Source organism: Pleurodeles waltl, chromosome 4_2 (genome assembly GCF_031143425.1).
Source record: "Pleurodeles waltl isolate 20211129_DDA chromosome 4_2, aPleWal1.hap1.20221129, whole genome shotgun sequence".
Lineage (NCBI taxonomy): Eukaryota > Metazoa > Chordata > Amphibia > Caudata > Salamandridae > Pleurodeles > Pleurodeles waltl.
Window position 1 is genome coordinate 954,721,706 of NC_090443.1, and position 20,954 is coordinate 954,742,659.

A 20,954-nucleotide genomic window follows, 5' to 3' on the forward strand; every position below is an offset into this window, starting at 1 on the left:
GAGGGTGACCTGAGAGTTCAGTGGTGGACAGAGGTAAAGGAAGGGGGTGGTAACTTGAGGGTCAGTGGTGGGTAGATGTAATGGGAGATAATGGTGATTTTAGGCTTTAGCATGGATATAGGTAAAGGTGAAACATAAACCTTTTGAAATCATAGCGTGTTTAATGATGAACAAAACATCCTCTAAATTATGAAAGCGGTAACCAACAAATAAGCAAAAAAGACACCATGGTAAATATTAATCCAGAAAAACATATAGGCCCAGATTTAACAAGGATTTGCTTTGCATCACGCAAAGTGACACAAGGCAACACAAGCCCTTAAGTTAGATTTACCAAACCATGCAGAGCCACCTTGCATGACTCTGCAGGGCATAGTAAATCTGGAGTAGCGTAAGGCAGTGCAAGTCTCTGCCTTGCGTTAGTTACTCTGTGCGGGGAAGGCGTTCCATGGGTGGAGCAGGGCGGTGTTCCCACGCATACATCCATGGTTTTGGCGCATTACCAGATTTACTACAACTAGTAAACCTGGTAATGCGTCAAAATTCTATGCCTTCCCAGGTGAGGCGTAACAAGGAGATATATGTTTATTTCTCCTTATTATTAGCATTCTGCAGCACAAGTAGGAAGAGGAAATGGGGATTGTTTTGTGTAGGAAAGTGTCCCTTTCTGCACATAAACAATCCAGTCTAACACAGGCACCCTTGCAGCATGGCGTTGGCGCTTGGCAGCCACCAAGTGCACCAGCAGAAAGAGAAAGCAGGTATGTGCCATGTATTACTAGACATGGTGCATTCATGATCTCTCTATTTGACACAGCACAGCAAGTTGTCTTGCTGCATTGCGCCAAATGTTAGCAAATCTGGGCCATACTGTCTGTCAACAGTCTTAAACAAAGGGAATATGCGTACAGCTTCATCATCAATAAGTGACAGGAGGCCGAAATACATGTTTTGGAAACTGGTCACATGCCGCAAAGTTTTGTTTTGCTAGTTATTTGCATTCAGCTCTTGGAAATAAAAGGTATTGCGAGCTCCAACTCTTGTGGTTTAAAATTATCTTGCATGCAAAAGCAAAATAAAACATTAAAAAGGCAACCTGGGAGCAAGAAGCGCAGAAGTGCACTAATCGAGAAATCAATCAGCACTTTGTCCATGCTCAAGGGAAGAAAACAAACACATGGAAACGAATTGAAGCCAAACAGGCGCTGACACACACCAGTAAAAGAGGAAGAAAATAAGAGTCACAAGGAAGTCAGCCAATGGTAAGTAATGGGGGGCTAAATGTCTCTTTTGAGAGTTTATTTTGTATTAGAAATAATAGCTCATCACATGTGACAGTGGGTGCGCGCTGTCTCCTGTCAGATCCAAAAACCAAGGCAACAGGTCTTCTTTCTGCTCCCAGGGCCTAAACTGGCATCCTAGTATCCATTTCACTAGGTTTACACTATACAAATAACACATACTTCAACTTACATGTATTCACATACATCGGTTATGCCCAGAAAGGGTGCACAAAAACAGGACTGTTTTAAATAAGGTACTTGTGTACGTGCTTGTCTATGCGCTCATATGTAAGTGCACACATCAAGACATAAAACAGGTATCACATCAGGACACATTTGTCTGTTTTCTTTTGGTACTTTGTCACTTGCTTTATCCTGCTTGATCACACTGTGGCTGTTGCACGGTAATGGCGGATGGTAAAACTGCTAGCAAAAATGATGTTGCCATGAGTTAACTATCACAAGTTAAATCCCATTGATGGGGAATTGCAACATGGAGTTTAACACATACGTTTACCACTTTCTCTGAGCAGGTACATGTCAATGTATGCTGTGACCTCTGCATGATGTAGGTGTGGAGGGAGTGGTTGTGGGAAGTGGTAGACGCAGCGACGGCTCCTCTGCTATGGCGGAAGAGCATCGCCCCGCTGGCTCAGAGTCAACAGCAGAAAAATAAAACGATATTTCACTATTGTTTTATTTTTCTGCTGCTGGCTGAGCCAGCCTGTGCAGGGATGGGCTGGGCCATGGGACGGGGAGGGAGGAGGAGGGAGTGGCGTGTGCCCTTAACTATGCATGTTTGTTTGGCTGGCCACTCTAGGCCGGCCACACAAACAGGCGCAGTTATGTTTCTCCAACCCAGCTGTATTTGACAACTGCGTTGGAGAAAGAGCACGCACAGACTCCCTGTGCCTGAGAGAGTGGCAAACCAGCCCGCTCAGGCCAATCCATGTGCTGCTCTCATGCTAGATAATAGGACGAGAGCAGCATGGGGATTGCACAGGTAGTCCTTGATGCTGGGACCAGGAAGCAAAGAATCGCGAGGCAGCTGGTAGCACGAGATAAGTGTTTATTATTTTTTTTATCAACCCCCTCGCGCTCTCCCTTTGCTCCCCCCGTGTTCATCCGCCCACCATTCCCCTGTGCTCCTCCCGCGCACCCTACACCCACCCCACCAATTTTGATTCACGTTGGCTGCCACGGGGTAGACGGAAAGGGAAGCTAAGTTCTGCTAGGATGATGTTCAGTGGAATTATCGGCGGTAAAATCTGGTCCGATGCTCAAGCAGCCAGGGAAGACCAGGTGTAGGAAAAGCAGCGTACTCAGGATCAGTCGGAGCAGATTTCCATATGGTAATTCCGTTGTTCCTGACATCATCAGGGCAACTCTGTGCATTGAAACACGCAAACACACGGCCACTGCTCTCGGGGCTGTTTTAGGCCAGCTGTAAGGTGGTTGGTGACCAGATTTTGTTTGGATACCGTCTTTGAAGCTTTCGAAGTAACACACAGCTCCAGTGTGCCCGCACATGCCTCCTCACCGCAGCCCGATGGGATCCTTTAGCTGCCGTCCACTCGTTTATTTCAGTAAGGGCTCCCGGAGGGTCTCTGCCTTCCCTGACTTCACGCCCTGTGTGTCACTTGGACATCTGTTAGTCTGTGGAGGTTTTACACAGACCGCAGACTTCACAGCACAGGGTGCAGGCACATAAGGGGTACAATGGCAACAGGCCTCGCCTGCACCATTGTGTACAGTTATTTTAAAACATAGCACTTAATAACAGTAGTTAGCCAGTTTGTATCACCCTGTCCCCAAGTTTGACAGATGTTCAATCCGAGGCCCTGGAAAATAACATTGTGACAGAAGTCACACACAGCTCAAAAGCAGAAGTAAATACTACAACGCAGGTGTGATACTATAAGTCACCCCGGGAAAGAGGAGTACCTGTCAATAGTGCAGCAGGTACATTGCCACCGGTCCTAGAGGTATGAGGGGCCCATCACGTCCCAATGACTCTAGCCAACAGGAGGCTAAAGGGCTTAGTACCATTGTGTATGATAAAGGGCCCATCAGGTGAATGATGCCACAATACATCTCAGAACCCAAGCAGATGTCATCACACAAAGCAGCGTTCTAGAATGCCCATTGTTGGTGATTGTTAGCGATGCACTCTTTTTTCTCTAAACTGGTTATTACCTTTATGGTCCAAGGCACCCCTGCAAAGCTCTTCCTTCCGCACAAGCCTGGCATGTAGTGGACTGAAACATTATGTTGAAAGAGGCTTTTATGGTGCAAATGGTGCAACCGAGGTAAGTAGCGCTACTGGATGGTGTTGCTGTGTCGTTGACTTTCAGGTAGATTCACTCCTTGGTCTCGTTTATTACATCTCATCCTGGAGTTTTGTCTCTGATTTGGATCATCAGTAATGTGTTGCTTTTGTGTTTATGCTTGGTTGTAATGTAACATATAAAAAAATACAACCAGAGAAGAGGCCACATTTATCAAATATTTGTCTAAGTACCATGCTACGTAGTGCTAGATCGACGCAGCCCTTAAGCTTAATCAAGGTAGGCAATGCACCCTTGCAAGGCCTTCCCGGGCGTGATAAATCTAGATTAACGCAATGTAGCGCGGATTGCTGCGTTACTCTGCCCTGGGAAGGCATTCCATGCGTGGAGCGTTAGTGCTCCCATATATCCACCCATAGATTTTGGCACATTCCCAGATTTACCATCATTGGTAGACCTGGGAATGCGTCAAAAACCTACACCTCCCCAGGTGAGATGTACCAAGGAGAAATATCTGTATTTCTCCTCGTTATTTCTGCATTCTGCAGCACACATAGAAAGAGGAATATGCCTCAGGGGATTGTTTTTGTGCAGGAAGGTATCCCTTCTTGCACAAAAACAATCCTGGTTACACTGCAGGCACCCTTTAAGGGCCAGCATTGCTCACACACTGGAAGAGGTCACCCACACTGTTCAAAAGGGCACATCTTCTCAACAAAAACATAGCCTTAGGGGGTTAGTCTCACTCCTACACCTGTCATATAGAACGCTGTTAGGGGTAAAGCAGACAAAAGTGTTCCACCCTGCAGTACCTTCGATGGTTCAAGGTTATGTGACATCACTGGTGGGTGGTCTTCGAGTAGCAGATCTGATACTTAAGGGGCTTTTTGAAGGTACATGGATTAAGGCATATTTTGGATCGAGTGGGATGCGTTCGTGGGTTAGTGCCAGGACACATAGCTATCTGACTGTTTAAGTGGCTCCCTGGGTCTACAATATTGTGCCAGGACAAAAATATAGAGCTTAAAACTTTGGGTAATGACTTCAAATCATTGTCTGCATGGCAGGCTCTTGAGCGTAAGAGATCTTCCTGGTCTCCTAATGCTCTCAGACCTCGTGTGCCCATTCTGTTCATATTTGAGGCACTAGTTGCATGTAAGTGCTTGGTTTGTACTCGACTACTGATGAAAAGATACTCTGATTTCAGCCACAGAGGCCTCGCTGGACTATAGTGAATAGCCATTGCTGAGCGCTCTAGTGTTTCTATCTTAGCAGCCCACTGGGCTTAGGCATCCTAGCACCTGTTATTTCACCTTAAAATTAGTTGTGAGCCTATCTCTACACAGCTAAGACTCTGTGGCCAGCATCTCCCTTCTTTGGTCCTCGGTCTGGTTCATGAGCACCTGAGGGACAGAAGACCATCTATTGTTCTTGACCCACTAATCCCATTTGAATCTGATCTAGTTTTCTTAACTTTGCCAACCTTCCATCCACCTGGCTCAGTTGGCTTTTTACAAGGCTAACATAGCCCCTTCAAGCACTGTGGGACTAATTTAAAGGCATTGATAATTTAATAATAAATAGATCATGATTGTGAGTGTAGATGAATGCTGGGAGTGTAGCGTGAGTGATGGTACCTTTACATTGCACTGTACGGTATCTTTGAGTGCAAGATGGCGGAGATGATGGATTTGAGTTCCAGTGAGAGTAATCTGCAGAGGGCTCTATTGGACTCCCTGAGACAGACTGCTTTATCTTTGAGTGGGGACGTGCACAACAAAGGCGCCAGTTTCCCAAATGTAAGCAGGAAACAACCTATGAAAAGCCAACAGGTCTCACCTACTCAATAGCTACTGGATCTGTCAACGTCTTTGAGCTGTACAGCATGGCGAACGTTAGAGAAAAAAAAGTGATATGATGTGGCCAGCACTGGCTGCATCACAGCACTTTTTTTTCTGGCAAAAAAGAAAGGAGCTAATAGCAACAGCAACAACAATGGGGGAGGGCAGGTGGGATGCGCACGCTACAACAACAAGGACGGGGAGCGGGAGGAACGGGGAAAGCAACAACGCGGGAAGGATGAGGCAAGCAACAACAGCGCTGGAGGAGGCAGGAGGTGGCGGTAGGGTACAGGGCAAGCAACAACAACTCAGAAGGGACGGGGGAAGCAACAATGTGGGAGGCACAGTAACAATGTGATCATGGGCAAGCAAGCAACAACAAGGGAGGGCGGTGGTAGGGATGTGGCAAGCAAGTACCAACAATGGAGGGGCCGGGAGCGGTAGGCCAAGCCACCGACTACATGGGAGGGGTGCGGGTGGGTCTGGGAAAGGAAACAACAAAGCGGGAAGGGAGCAGGTGGGACTGGCAAAGCAAGCAACCACATGGAAGGGTGCAACCAACAGCACAGAGCGAGGATTTGGGGAGAAGGCCTGCAAACTCATAAAAACACATACACTCTTTTGGCAGGCTGCAACTAAAAGAAAAAAAAAAAAGCTCTGAAAGTGTGAGCACTGTAAGGGCATTGGAAAAGGAAGAAATGCTTAGGCTATGCTCCAGGAGAGGTACAAACATATGAAGAGGAAGTGAAGCCGGCTCGCACTCGCCAAAGAGAAGCAAGGAAGTGAGAGTGACTATGAAGCTAACCAGTGGTAAGCAATGGGTGGGCTTTAAGCCAATTGTAAGTAAACAAAATGTCTTGCAAATAAAAGTGAATGTGCTGTCTTGGGTGAGACCTAAAAATCGCACCATGCCATTAAAAGGGAGGCATTATTGGGGTTCAGAGGACCCCTCTAACCCATTGCGCCTGCTCTACCAGTATCAGCCATGTCCCTAGAAATGGAAGGTAGCTCTGGGACTGGTGAATAGGCGTGGGTGCCAGAGTTCACAGGATCCCCGCTCTGACCCACACTCCAGCTGAGACACAAACAGGTGGCAACTCTATATGTCAAGTGCCCCGTACATATATATAATTCACACAGTTATATCTGTGGGGGGTTGAAGAGTTCAATGAAGTAGTTGTATGTCTTTTTTCAGCATCCCCTCGTTCAGGATGTGGGGGCCATGCCCCGGTCACCGCTCTCTGGTTCTTCCCCTGGAGGTGGATGGAGTGTTGCGCTGTCAGACAGTGGCGTCTGATTAAACACGTTTTTTCAACTCTCCAAAGCCACAGGAGCTCACCGGGCAGAGGCGGCGCGTTTCGCCTTTCGATTTATTTAGGGCTGATGGGAAAGGAATTGGGTATAGGGCAGGCAGAGGTCGTGGTCACGAGGTCATTGAGTTCAAGTGCTGGTTTGGCCACTGACACTCTGTGTGACCTGCTGTAGGACACTCAGCTTTCCCCGCTCCTCAGCGACGGGGGCAGATAAGACGCCCTCGGCCAGATACATCACCAACTGCCCCTGTCAGCTCGGAGGCCCTTAGCAGGCAGCGGTTTCCACGTCCGTAGGAGTACGGGTGTGCTGCTAAATTGTGTTTTTTTTAGCTATCACAAAGGTTCAGAGAAACTTCGAAGCATGTGGCTTAAGTTTGTGAATGTCTGCGCTTCATCCGTGTGAAAACCCTGACTTGACTGTCACACATCCTTTTTAATGCTAACAGACAGCATTGTTCTGCAAAAGATTTATATAGTTCACAGAACTAGTCCAGGCCTATTGCCGTTTGCTTTCTTAATACCGAGTCAAGCACATGCAAGGAGTTTGTACTTTAACCAGGGCTCCGAATTTTACTGTAACTGTTGAACATTTGCAATTCTCTCTAAACACATTTAGCCAGGAACAACCCGGTGAAATTTGTCCCAGGAAATTGTCTGGAGAGAGGCAGAACATGCTCTAATCGGGTGCACAGGTCTAATATTGCACGTTATGCCTCATTCCGACCTGCAGAACTCGGAATAAATGGGTAATACAATGCCTGATCAATGCTGCCCCATCTATCAGTATTTACCAGCAGCTGTAATGCCACCTGAAATACCCGGGCACTCGGGATACAGGAATGTGCCCCAGGATATCAGGGATGGAAATATGATACAAAAATATTGCAGCCTAAATTTCGAAAGCCAAAATATTGCGAAGGTAAAATAATTTAGGTTGGTATATATTTGCTATTCTTAACCGTGCCTCCACATACCTGGACGTTAGATATCACCAAGGTACATCTACGTAGAGTTAATTATAAAAAGAAAACCTGTAATATATGCATAATTACTTCCACGGTATTTTGCTTCTCAATATTTATGCCATTTGTTTGTCTTACGATTTTCAGCGATAACATTCTGCTGGTTGGCTCCCTCTGTTTCTTCTCTGCAGTATGTAGCGAAGCTCTGGGTTTGGAAAACTTGCAGGGAAGAGTTGTGGATACTCCTTTTAGCTGGACTGGGTTAGATTAGAGCGAACGCATTCTCCCAAAGCAGAGAATGTGGTCTCCCTATGCAGGCTAAAAGGAAGTCGAAGGTACCCTCTGGAGACTTCTCCAGAGGAAAAATATCAGAAAATTATCCAGCAGCAAAAACTTTGCCCCCGCCTTTGAGTGACTGCGGAGTGAGTTACACTGCTTCCTTCCGATAGGGGAGGGCCCAGTGGCATAGCCATTGTGTCATTGACCCTAGGGCAAGGAGAGAACAGTCATGACACGCAGGCTGCTTTTTTTGAAAACTGAAATATAGCACTAATCAGGGTTCTGTGTTCCTCTCAGGCCTCTGAGTCCCGATGTCACTGCACCAATAGAAGCTACATCCCTAGGTAGGCCTCTTTTATGCCTGTGGAATGGCCTGGCACATACTGCTCTGGGCCCTGGAGTCTCTTTCTCTGCTCAAGAATGTGGGCTTGATATCAAAGCCCATTTTCAATTTGTTAGGAGTGGGCAACATTTTTTTATGCATCATATTTTTAAAAATTGCATGTATTGCACAAAATGTACTGCCAGTGTCTTGTGTGACAACTGTGTGTGCGGGCGTTCCCACATACAAAGGTCACACAATATAAAGGTCACACAAGGAGAAAATGTCTCAGCCTTGTTATGGGTGAGTGCAAAGCGCTCCGTCCCATGCTGTAATCTCTCTTTGGGCTTCTACCCACGCCTATGTCACCTCAGTCACTTTAATTGGTTTGTGGGCTTGCCTTTTAAAATCCGCTTGCTTTAATTTGTGAAAGGCATGCACACGTCATGCCTTTTCCGGTGTTTAGCCCACCTACACAGCACTGGTAAACTACTGAAACCATTCGAGGCTCCATGTTTTCAGCATGGTTTCCGGCCTACTTTATCTTTTTATTTTCCACGCAGTGCGATCGCGCTGGGTTTACACAGTGCAATCGCGCTTGGTTTTTCCGTTTTCAATTTCAGCGCGATTGCGCTGCATTTTAAATAGCGTGATCGCGCTGTGTTTTTTTTCTTGTAATTTGTGTGGCAAGAAAAGTCCGGTTAGGAGTTTACAACGTTAATAGCTCTAACTTGAGCAAATGCGAGACCCGTTGCATTGCAAATGCTTGTTTTTACTACTGTAACTACAAGGCATTTTCTATTCCAATCTGTCATCCATATGTGCTGGGCTTTAAGTGAGCTGGGTAGCTCCGGGTCTCAGGCCTGGTAGTAATTAAAAATGGACAATGAAACGGGTCCCTTTTAGGCCCTATATTCATGTCCTTAACATTTACTGGTAAAAACATTGATTGGTTTCTGAACTAAGAGTGTTAGCTTTATCCAAGAGGTTGTGTTTCTGTATGTTTTTTTTGGTGCAGCACATCACTCTTGTGCAGTGCATACATTGAAGTGAGTGGCCTCATGGTGTTTGGAACGGGCAGTGATTGAGTGCTGTGGAGATGAGGCTGGAGACAGTGCAAGTCAAAGGGTCAAAAAGGTGTTCAGAATACATGGCCGTCCAACCCACGGCCTCTCTACTGATGACGCAGGGCAAGGGTCAAGTATTCCAGCTGCAATTGTGATTGTAAATGTGCATGAAGGAGATACACGGATGTCAAAATATTGACAAGGCGAAAGTAAAAGAAAATGCAGTGTTTACAGGTGCGTGTTGTGTGTATGAGGGGTGGTAAAGTGAAGGAGATCCGAGGAAGTGCTTCCAGCAGAGAGCGCCAAGAAGGTGCTGAAGAAGAAAGAGATGAGGTGCAAGATATGCAGATGGACGAGATGTGGACAGATAAAGGGCAGACGTGTATAAGAGTGAATATGACGGGTGTGATCGGGGGCACTGAAGACCACTACCCCTTCCAAAGGCCTCAGGAATGTTTGATTTACAGTCTCACAGTTTCAGAATCAAAACATTGTCATTATTAATTATTTACAGGAAACTCATTGCTACTGATGTAACTTAAACATCCAGCAACCACTGACAAAGCCAACAATCTTGGCTGGTTTTAGGTGTATGTCCGTTGCTGTGTTTTACATTTGGATGCTTAAATCTCACAGCTGAACCAAAATACCAGCTGGGTGGCACACTATGGGAATCGTAGACATTATGGCCCATATTTATGGGAAAGGAGCGCAGGGCAACACAGCAAGTCACCCAGCTGCACTGCGTCACTGGGAAAGGGCAGGAATGCGCTGTAGTTAAGGCACACGGCCCACTCCTGTTCTTCCCCCTACGATGACGCACAGTGGGCTGCCTAGCGCCAACGCAGGCACCCTTGCATTACACACAGGATTGTTTTTGTGCCAGACAGGGGAACCTTCCTGCTCAAAAACAATCCTGGGAATCATATTGCTCTTTCTATGTGTCCTGGAGGATGCAACACACACCCAAAGAGGAAGAAATAAAGAGCTATATAGACATTTCTCCTCGATGGGCCTCCCCTGTGGAGGGGTGAGGTTCTGGCGCATTCCCAGGTTTACAAGTTCTTGTAAATATGAGAATGTGTCAAAATCCGTAGGAGTTGTGTGGGAACACCCATTCAACACCCTTGGAACGCCTTCTCAGGACAGAGTAAGGCAACACAGACATTTAAGCAGCGTTGCCTTACTTTGTGTTTTTGGAGCCACTCTAAGCCATACAAAGTGGCTTTGCGTGGCTTGAAAACAAAACGTGACTATAAGGCTTGCATCCCATGTGTACCACGTTTGTTGCATGGTGCAAGCATGATACAAACCTCTCATAAATATGCCCCTTAGTTCATGTGTTCAAGCCACACCCTTAATTCTATGGGCCACATCCCTTTTAGAGCCCCCCCCACACGTTTTCATTCCACTTAAGGCCCTGCACATGTGTTAATTATGCAAAACATCACAACTGCCAAATGGAAACTAATTTTGTACAATGCACAATTTGTACATTTTGCAAGATTGCATCTGATTAATAAAAGTTCTTGGCCAGCCTATACACTGTACTTCTAGGTTGCAAACTTTAACAGCTTCTCAAATTCAAAACACATATGGGCCCTATTCAAAAAGTAAATTCGCACATGTAGATTTGCTTCCTTGTAAATGTACTCTTGTACCTAAGTGTAATATAGATTTACACCTAAGTTCAAACATACTTGTGCCTCCCCCTGAAACTACTGTAGGTGCATATCTCTTCCACTGGGGCAGATATCTCCCAATGGGAAAGTATTGGGAGTATATCAACTTTGGTAATAATTTAAATAAATGTTAAAAATATGCTACTGTAAAATAAACAGCTAAATTAAATTACATTATTTATTATTATTAATTTACCACTAATAAAAAATGTCACTGCATGTAAGCTCACAAATGAAATGGTAATTAAATATCTTATTAATTCAAATGTAGTACATTAATGTATAACTATGTTCATACCCTCACTAGCATTTTAATACTTAATTAATGTTTAGTAAATTTAAACTAAATATATTTCTAAAGAGTTTAAAATAAATAAGGATATGTATTAAAAGTTTATTAATTTATTTTAAAAAGTTATTATCTTTTTAGATTAAAATATTCATATTTAAATGTAATATATCTTTTTAAGCTAAAAACAATTGTGTATATATAAAGAAGCAGCTCTCCACCCAGACTTGGGAACTGCTCAGAGTTCCCTGCTTTTTTGGGCATCTGTGACTGGTTTTTGATGCCCGGGCCTGCCATTGAGTGGAATAGTGGACCCAGGTATGCCCCTATATGTAGGGAGAAAACTCCCTGAGCATAAAGGCCAGAGTATTTCTTTTTCAGAAACAAATCCCAACTTTGGGGGATAGCGTATAAAAGAGGCAAATGAAAGTAGAGCAAACTGAAAAACACATGGCGATATACTCAGCATTAGCAGTGACAAAACTGCATCTGCTGTACTGGTGGATGTACTTCCAACACTGATGATCCCCATTAGGCAGACAGATCTCTTAATATGGCAGGTAGTCTCCTTCCAGGGAAGCGTAGGCAGGATCCCTTGCTGGCCTGGTGGCTGCCCGTCAAACTATAAATAAATCCCAAAGTAATTTTCAGTGACTCAGACTGATTCAACCATTTTGACACATCACCTTTGGCAGTTTGTGTAGCACTTACATTCTACAGGAACATGAGTCAGCCCAGCAGAGGATGCAGTGTTCAGTTCTGCTTATTAATGGACTTTAAATTAAGATGCACCGATATAAAATAAGAAAAAGTAAGGTAGCTCTTAAGTGCAATCAAATGGAAAGGGCTTATAAGATATTGTAAGCAAAAAAATGGGGAATTACAGTAAAATATGAACTTCTGAGGAAGACATGTGTTAGCCAGCTACTTTGGATGAAAGATCCCAAAATATTCCATGCACATCACAATGAGTCGCAGTCTTGGCTGATAAACAACATTCTCATAATGTTCTCTGGGTGCCTGACTCTGGCAGCTGGGATGAAAGACTGTGGATGCTGTGTGTTCTTTGGTGTAACCTCCGATAAGTTTGTAGAGTATCCACTGTAGGACTAGCTTTGATGAATCGTTGAGGTGGGCATTGATGCAAGTTTCTACTTGTGAAGAAAGCAATATTTTTAGCACATCCTGTTACAATTAAGCGGGTTATGCTTTGTTTATTTTTGTGTATGGTCAGTAGTTCTTTAGTAAAGGCTGTGCACAACAGGTGATTCATCTCTGAAAGAAAGCCATCACTCAAGAAGGCAATATTAAATAATCTGTATGGCTGTCTGGAAAAGACCCCATCAAGACCCCACCAGAAGAACAGCTCTCCACTGGACCCCAGAAGGCAGCAAACAGAAGAAAGGCTTGCCAAAGAACACCTGTAGGCCAACTGTGGAAACAGAAATGAAGGCCTAAACCACAACTGGGGCACTGTACAGAAACTTGATCAAGACAAAAAGAAGTGGAGGTCCATCATTGCTGCCCTACGTGCCAGCCGGGATAATGATATAAGGCTGAGTGGGCCAAGGGGCTCTGTAACGAGTATTGCTGACCTACTTGGTACCACTCAAAAGATGTGAACATCACCCTGTCTACATTTTGGAGTTCTTATCAGGTAACAAGGACTTCAAGATGATTCAGGGTGTGGACTGGAGGGTTCCACTACTTGTACTGGCCCCACGAAGATGCACAGAAATCCAGTTGGCAATCAGAGAGCAATACATTATTTACATTTAAAGTCTCTTTTTGTGAGGCAAACTGGAGGTACAGTAGAGTGTTGGAAAAAACATTTGTATTTTCCGGCCATTTCTCACAAAGAGTAAAACAACTTCTTAAATGAGAACATATGTCTCAAACAGTTGCTTAGTTGAGAGTGTCCCTATGTGAGAGATATATCAGCTAAAGCGCCCAACACCTTTGTGAAGCATGGCCAAATTATTACATAGCTGTCATTAGGAAAATAGCTTCTATTTTGCTTTTTGGTGAGGGAATTCATGGATTTGCCCAGGGTCCAGGAGGATTCACCCCTTGGCGACAGTCAACAGACTCTACCCACAAACCTTACAGTAGGCTGGTGGCAACAATGCATTCCCACCACAGTAAATTTTGTAAGCCCAATCACCCGAGTTGCAGGAGTGGGCTGGGGAAGTAGGGCTTGGCTTTCACACATAGTGTTGGCAACCTCAGAGTCCCTAGGCACCAGAGACTGTAGGGTAATGGGAGAAATGTGGAATGTCTTTGAGTGAAAGAGAAAACTGATAATCAAGGTAAAGCCCTAAGAAATGTTGCTGAAACGTAACATTCCTCATAGACTAGAAGAAAGACACTCATTCCATGGTAATTACATTTCTGACCAGGCTGCATTCAGAAGTATAAAGGTAAACACATTATTCCAGGCTGCGTCCCCTATCCTTGAAGTCACAGGGACAACCAAGATCTGACAAAGGAGTTCCCCACCCACCAAGACATTGGGTATATGCTGTATCGCATAATGTTATATTACAACACTCCCTTTACTCTCCAGAGGTGAGTACCCTCAAAATCAACACCAGAACATGGATGGGACATATTATTGAAGACAAAATATTGAAAATAAAATATCAACATGGAAGTAACTCTAGAGTTTCCATACCTAACTCCACATACCTGTACCTTGGCATTATACATATATCTTAAAGGTCCAAATATGTGGTGTTAGGAATAGTAAGTATAACGTTCCCTACGTACACTTCTCTTTCAATAGTTTGTCCCTTAATAGTCTCTCCTTGATATTCTTGCACCACAATATATTGGGGGTCACTACTCAGGAGTGCAACCGTCTTCTGGTAGCCGTGGATGTGAATTCACATCTTAGCTCCAAGTTGGTGGTGAATAGTTAAGTCTAGGTACAGTAAAACACAGTTATCAAAGTTGCAATAAAGGTGGGAATATCCTGCCAGACTTAACAGTATTTCAGCATTTAAATATATGTACTGTAAAAACAAAAGTCAAATAGCAAAAAGTGCACACATCACAGTGCACAACAATCAATCAATCACTTGTAAAGCGTGCTACTCACCCGTTCGGGTCCAAGGCGCTGGAGAGGGGGGGGTTGCTACTGCTCGAATAACCAGGTCTTGAGGCGTTTCCTGAAGGTCAGGAGGTCTGTCGTAGGTGGACGGGGAGGGAGTTACAGGTTTTGGCGGCGAGGTGTGGAAAGGATCTGCCGCTGGCTGTGGTTTGATGGATGCGGGGAATGGCGGTGAGGGAAACATTGGGAAACATTGTCATACAATGTTATTACAATGCTAAAACGAATAACCCTGTAATAAACATTGTACTAAGGATGTCCTCACTACATGTTTGCGAACACCGGAATACTCCTGAAAAATAACACAAAAGCAGCACAAAGCAGTGACCAGTAATAGTGGATTGTCGATACAGAGGGCCTGATTTAGAGTTTGTCAGACAGGTTACTCTGTGACAAACATGACAGATATCTTAACACGCCATTTTATAAGTGCTTTATATCCAATGGCACTTGCAGTACGGCCGACGGAATATGTTCGAGTAACTTGTCCGCTGAACTATAAATAAGGGCTAGAGTTAGCAAACATGTGAAATAGAGGATCAAAATCCTCACCATATTGTTTGCAGTGCCGATCAGTGAGGACAAGCAAAGCAATTGCTTATTTCCCTGCAATTGAAAACAAGTGTGTGTCAAAACTATTGCCCAAATCAAGGGGCCAAATTTATCAAAGAGTTGCGTTGCCCTTGTGCCATGCAAGGGGGTGCAAGGGCGACACAACTATTAAGTCAGATTTATCAAGCCACTCAAGGCCACGTTGCATGGCCTTGTGTGGCTTGATAAATCTAGAGTAACGCAGTGCAAATCAGTGAGTTGCATTACTCTGCCCCACAAAGGCGTTCCATAGGTGGAATGTCGGCGTTTCCACACATTCACCCATTGCTTTTGGTGCATTCTGAGCTTTCCCATTAGTGGTAGACCTGGGAATGTGTCAAGATGGTAAGCATCCCCAGGAGACGCGTAACAAAGAGAAATATTTTTATTTCTCCTCGTTTTTTTCTCTTTCTATGTGTGCACCACACATAGAAAGAGGTAAATGCCTCAGAGGATTGTTTTTGTGGAGGAAGGTCCCCCTTCCTGCTTTGGTGCAAGGCAGCATTCTGTGCACCAACGCAAGGAAAGGACAGGAATGCGCGCATTCCTGCCCTAGCGCTGCAAGATGGCTTGCTCTGCAGCGTGAAATATTGATGAATCTGTAGTGCTTAATTTGTAAATAAACACTGCTGGTGCTCAAAGCTCTCCTCTTAAACACTTGGCTGCTGCAATTAAATGTACGAGCACGGAATACTGAGGCAGCGTAATCCTGAAGCCATCTCCGATTTCATTAATCCATTTACAGCCACTCCCTGCCCCTTCAGCTCACTCTTGCAGCTTCCTGCTTTTCCCCTTTCCAACGCTTTTTTATTCTTCTCTTCCTCGGTCTTTCCCTTATCTGTCTTTAGCTTGCAGTAAATGCTTGAGGCATAAAAATAAGTGCCAGCCTTCAAAAATAAGTGCTGGTGCTCGGCACTGTAAACAACAAGCACAAATTAAGCACTGTGAAACTGCCCCCAAGGACCTTCTTTCCTGGCTAGAAGACATAGAAAGGGCTTGGATGGAGAGAGTAAAATGTCTTTCTTTATTTAGACAATCTTTGTGGGAATCACAAGACTGAGAGTCCTAAATCTATTCTGAAACCTAGGAATTCTAACCGTGTTAAAGGAACTTTGTTAGACTTCACCTTGTTGACTATGAAGCTAAGGCTCTGTAAAAGGGGCATATCTGACAGTCTTTTTAGGTCGAGCATAGCAGTGCACAAGCGCTGCTTTTCCGAAGTATTGTTATCTATTTGGTCTTTTAACCACGCCCGCCTCACGACCATCACTATCGCTCATTCATGGGCTTGCCCTTCAAAAATCCTTTGTTATCATTGGTAAATGTTTTATGTTTGTCCCTCCATGGGGCAATTTGGTAACTGCCTTGGACATCGACCCGGTTACATGTCAATTGTAGTTTTGTCGATACGTTTGACTGCAAGCTTCTATTTCCTTTTGTGTGTCTCCTTCACGCTCATGGCATGACACTTTGAATCGGCTTGCTTATGTGAAGCTGTTTTACTTTTCTTTTTCAATTTATGTGGCAAGAAAAGTCTGGTTAGGAGTTTACAACGCTAATAGCTATAACTCAAACAAATGTGAGACTCATTACATTGCAAGTACTTGTTTCCATATTATTAACTGCTTCTGGGCCGTGAATAAGATATAGGCCCTCATTACAACCCTGGCAGTCGGTGTTAAATTGGTGGTAATACCGCCAACAGTCCGGTGGTAACAAAAATGGAATCATGACCACGGCGGCAACTGCCAACACAGACAGCCACTTTAACACTCTGACCGCCACGGCAGTAGCAACAAACATCGTGGCGGTAACCGCCAACAGCCAGGCGGAAGACAATGTACTGCCCACCCATTACAACCCGCCCATCCGCAAGCTTTTCCGGGGCAGTACCAACGCCATCAAAAGCACGGTGGAAACAGTACACATAAGGGAAACCACTCACCTCTCGACAATCAAGGAAGAACCAGGACGCCATGGAGCCCGAGCTGCAGGTCCTCCCCATGCTGGTGTACCTTCTCATATACCAGAAGTACCAACGGCGGCAGCGACGACCACGGTGAGTATTGCACCTAGCACATAGGCGGGGGGGAGAGGTGACACACACACATGCAACACTCAACACGCAACATCCCCACCCCCACCCTCACCCTCAACACCATACACACAAACACATGCAACAACATTACATATACACCCTGTAACCCTCAGGAATAACGCAAGGACAATAGGAATTGAGTCAAATGAGTGTTATATTAGAAATAGTCAGAAAAAAATTCATATTTCTTAAACAATATTTACAAAATATACAATATGTACAAAAGGCGGGACAATGTCAACTCAAAATGTCTGTGGCCCGCTGGGCCAAAACACAGGCCAAGCCCACACTTGACTCCTGCCTCAATATGGAGAGAACACTGCAGGGGCATCAGGTTGAAAACACACAGGCACCTCAGGGGGACGGAGAAGGGGAGGGCACCTCAGCCGGATGATGGTACAACGCCACTGCTCCTGGAGGGGGCCCCATGCCCACAGCGATGTCCTGGGGAGTGCAAGGCCACAGTCTCTCAAGTCTCTCAAGTGGGTGGTTTACCCACTGTTTGGTCCTGGGGAGTGCAAAGCCACAGTGTCTCAAGTGGGTGGGTTACCCACTGCTTGTTCCTGGGGAGTGCAAAGCCACAGTCTCTCAAGTCTCTCAAGTGGGTGGGTTGCCCACCGCTTGGTCCTGGGGAGTGCAAAGCCACAGTCTCTCTTCACCTTGCCAGGTGGCGGAATGTTCTTTGCCTTGGCAGGGGTTGGTGGCACACTGGCTGGGCTGACAGGTGCCCTCTTTGAGCCTCTGACAGTTGCAGGAACGTGGACTTGGTGGCTGAGGTGCTGGGCCGGGTTTAGGCCACCCTGGCCCGAAGGGAAGGATGGGGGGGTAGGGGTAGGGAAGAGGTCAATGTTTGCCAGGAAAAGCTTCTTAGGGACATTGGGGCGGGAAGAGGGTGAAGGTTTGGGAGTGAAGGAAGAGGGGGTGCTTGTAGGAGGTGTCAGTCTGCTGTGTTTGGGTGCAGGTGCATGAGGTGGATGCTGTTGTGAGGTGGATGGCTGTTTGGTGGGTGTGTGCTTGCGTTTGAGTAATTTGGGAGGAGGGGGTCACAGACTCAGTGGGAGAGGACACAGGGAACGTGTGCATGGATGTGGGGGTGGTGAGTGCCAGTGAGGGGTGTGTAGTGATGGGCATGCTGGTGATGGAGGTAGTGGATGAGGATGTAGTGTATGCAGGTGTGAGTGGAGACACTACTGGGAGGGAGGTGGACGAGGAGGAGGAGGGGGACACAGTGGAGGCAGTGGATGTTGGTGTATCTGCATGGGGATGGTGCTTGTGTGAGTGCCTGTGAGATGAAGTGTGGTGCTTGTGTTTGCCTGAGCCACTTCTGTGTGTTGATTTGGGTGAATGCTTGTCTGCAGGTGTCCTTGGGATAGGCTGGGGTTGCGGAGATTGGGACTGCGTAGAGGAAGTTGGTGGGGGGAGGCTAGAGACAGGGACAATGGCTGCCATCAGTGCGGAGGCTGTACCTGTTGTTGGGGTGGGCACAGAGGTGTTCGCCACCGGCAGGGAGCTTCCATTGGAGGAGGAGTCGCTGTCTGTAGAGTCCCCTCCTGTCTCCGTCGTGGTGCTCCCCTCGCCCTCCGTCCTACTGGTGCCCTCACCCTCGGTTGATTCAGCCACCAGGCCCATGTGGGATGCAGCTCCCTCTGTCGCCAGTGCCTCTGCTCCTCCGCCAGAGGATGCTAATGCACACAAGGACAGGGTGACAAAACAAAAAGTGGGGGGGGGAGACAGAGGATACACTTGGTCAATGCCAGCAACAACACTACCGTTGGTGTACACAACACACAGGGAGCTGCCCTATGCACTAGGTCAGGCACTACCAGTTACAATGCTAGTCACCAGCCCATGGGGTACGTAGCATAACGCCATCAGCTGCACACCTAAAACAAGCAAGGCCCTGACCAGTAGTAGATGCCCACTAACACCATTGGGGTTGGAGTGCTTCAGAGCCTGACCAACAAGGGACCTACCCTGCCCTGTTCGCCCTGGCCAAGGGGCACCCACAGTCCACATCCCCACCCAGATAAAACCATAATGCGCGCAAACTCAGGAATCTGAATTTTTACTCATCCCCTTGTGGCTGCTGTGATGCCCTCAAGCGCCCATCCAACTTGGGATAGGCCACCGCCAGGATGCAGAACATCAGGGGGGTCATGGTACGACGGGCACCCTTTCCTCATTGGGAGGCCAGCCCCAGCTGGGCCTCCGCCGTCTTCCTCGCCCAGCGGCGCAGGTCCTCCCACCGTTTGCGGCAGTGGGTGCTCCGCCTGTCAAAGACCCCCAGGGTCCGCACCTCCTTGGTGATGGCAAGCAAAATACCCTTTTTCTGATTGGCGCTGACCTGCAGGAAAAATACAGCAGAAAAGGGATTAGTAATACCGTCTGGACCATCACACTCATGGCCCACCATATCCCTCCCATCCCCTAACGCACATACATTGACCACCATACATGTAGCACTCTGCCCAGGACACCTCAGCCCCCCCTACATGTGGCTTTCACACACAGCACTCCATACATTCATGGCCCACGCATCATGCTCACAGTGTACTCACCTGTTTGTCTGGAGGACGATAGAGTAAAGTGTACTGGGGTAGGACCCCATCCACCAGTCTCTCCAACTCCTCCGCAGTGAAAGCAGGGGCCCTTTCCCCAGACACATGAGCCATTGTCGCTTCCAGACACAGGTCACAGCAGCACTTGCAGTGTAGGTCCTCTCCTATTGAGGGTCAGGTAGTAAGTGAGTGAATAGATAGAAAATGGCGATCACGTCCGCGGCGGTGCGTACCGGCTCCGCTGGCATACATCGCCATTGGCTCCTGGAACCCACAGGGCCCAATGATAACCAATGCGAAGTTGCGCGGTGGTCATCAACCGCCTACCGCAACGGCGCACAATGCCAGCGGAATTACCTCATTTCCACTTGTCCCTCCTCACAGGTCAGGCAGCCGCCATTTCAGGGTGGCACAGGCGATGGCACCTAACTGAGTCACAGCAGACATTGGCCCATCAACTGACTCTCGGATTCACATACTGGTTCTGTTAATGAAGAGAGGCATCATTATTTCAATAGATGTGTGAATATGACCCTCTGCTCACCGTTTTCCTCCCTAGGCTTCAACCGCTGAGGATGAATATGAGATGGAGACATCCTCCAGTGTACAGACCCATGGTGGACCTGGCGACAATGGAGGACAGACACATTATCCTAACCTACAGACTTGATAGGGCCACAATCCAAGAACTGTGTGCCCAATTGGAGCCAGACCTGATGTCAGCTATCTGCCAGCCCACAGGTATTACCCCCCCCCCCCCCCCCCCCCCCCCCAGTGCAGGTCCTGTCAATGCTCCATTTCCTGGCAAGTGGTTCCTTCCAAACAACAGTGTCCATGGCATCAGGGATGTCTCAGCCAATGTTCTCCAACGTGTTGACCAGAGTGTTGTCTGCCCTGCTGAAACACATGCGCAGCTACATCGTATTCCCTCAGGTGGAGGATTTGGCCGCAGTGAAAGCTACTTTTATGCCCTGGGACATATCTTCAACATCATTGGTGCCATTGATGGTACACAAGTAGCATTTGGGCCCCACCCCTCTCCCCCCCATAGAAATGAACAAGTGTTCAGGAATAGAAAAAGCTTTCACTCTCTGAATGTGCAGATGGTGTGTTTGGCAGACCAGTACATCTCCCATGTGAATGTCAAGTATCCTAGCTCTGTGCATGACGCCTTTGTCTTGAGGAATAGCAGCATCCCATATGTGATGGTTCAACTCCAGAGGCACAGGGTGTGGCTAATAGGTGAGCCCATGGTCCCCACCCAGTGTC